We start from the raw sequence: 1,875 nt of genomic DNA, 5'->3' as shown, positions 1-1,875 counted from the left end.
TACTTTTATTATTTTAGTCAAATAATGGTATATTGAGTCTCTTGTTCATATTATGTAAATACATATTTTGTTTTCATATTAGTATTTGATTTATATTTGAGGACTTTTGAAGTCATGACATAAATTTTTGTCATAATTTTACACAGTTTCTTATTTTATTTTATTTTATTTACTGTTTTAAATATATATTTTTACGTTTCATAAGGATCCACATTTTTAAATAGTTATTAAAAAACACATTTTTATATCAACCGAAAACACTCACCTCTCTCTCTCTCTCTTTCACCTCTCTCTCTCTCTCTCTCTCTCTCTCTCTCTCTCTCTTGAGTTTTCCATCACTCTTTAGGAAAAGACAAAGTACAAAAAATATTTGTTCAAGTGGAGGCATGAGACGCTTGATGGGATTCGTGAGGGGTAACTTTTGTTTCCGAAAGATGATGCTTTGATATGCACTCGCATGTCTTTTCATTTTCTTTCTGGCCTCACTCCTTCCAGATGTATAAGAAAGATGTAGTGGTCACAGATCACTCTGCTCTAGTTCATACCGCTACTCAACTTAAAGTATTCCGAAAATCCGACTACAACACCATATCCCATTAGTATCCTCGTTTCAGGGGGAATATCTCGGGCCACACTTGGGGTTGAATCTGTATAAATCCACTGAATGGAGCGCATTAGAGACTTCAAAATGAATAAATTTAAACTATGAATATCCATCAGCAAGATCAAGACAGGAACGGTAACAGCCATAGGGTCAAAGCAAATACTCTTTGGTTTACCTGAAAGAACGGGATGTACAGAGCCTCTGCAGCAGTCGTTCTGTTGCATGGATCTCAGAGAAGAGCCACTGAAAGATCATGCAAAAGGTAAAAGATTGGTGTCCGAGAATAAACGTACCTGATGGAGTACCACTCAAACTGATACTAACCAACTTTTTATGTGTATACATAGGATTGTAGAAGTACTTCAGATGTCCTTTACCTGTCAGCACAAAGCTTTTAGAGTCAGTAAGGCATCGATGGTATGTCAACTAATCAAAATATGGGTCACTGAAGTAGAAATATACACACATATATTGATATTCTGAAAGAGACATTGCAATAGAAAAAGGGAATCAAATCTTACCAGCGTATAACAACATACTGTATCACCAGCGTATAACAACATACTGTATCAATATGAACTTGGATTAATCTCCCCTGCCAGTTCAAAATCAGAAATGATAATTATGGGTTAGAGAAACAGATCTTTTGCAACAACCAACACAGCATAAACATATATTGGTGATAAATAACTGGCTCACGATCGTGTAGGAGCTAACCACGTTGATGCATCTAAGAATCACCTTCAACACCGTGATATCCCATATACACGTCTCCATTAAGTTTTTATTTCTTCCAGCTTGATCCTGCTTGCTTCTCTTGGGTCCAACAATCTCTCTCGAAACATGATCACAAACACAAAATCAACATCTCAAGAGAATATCTTGCACTAAACTATAACTCATATTCTTATACATACGGTTCACGAATCCATAAAAAAGAACACTTTTTTATAGTCAGAGGTAAGAGAAAAAGATTGTGAAATAAAAAACCTTTGAATTGGAAGTTGTATGAGTCAACGAAGTTGGAGTCTCCTTGCCATTATCAGCTGAGATCAACTTTGAGTTCGGTTTCAATGTCTGAACTCGATTTAAAAGTCTATAAAAAATATGTTAAAGAAGTTTCTACTGTTAGGAAGTGTGACGATGATGTTTAGGGTACGAAGGCTGACCTTTTTGTAGGTGGAGATACGCCGCCTCTAAGAGAGCATTGAATGAGACATCGTGCTTAAGGGAGTTAAGAAGTTTCTTAAAGGCGATGAATCAAGAAATCT

The sequence above is a fragment of the Brassica napus genome, chromosome C7 (assembly GCF_020379485.1).
Source record: "Brassica napus cultivar Da-Ae chromosome C7, Da-Ae, whole genome shotgun sequence".
NCBI lineage: Eukaryota > Viridiplantae > Streptophyta > Magnoliopsida > Brassicales > Brassicaceae > Brassica > Brassica napus.
This window is presented reverse-complemented; position numbering follows the sequence as displayed.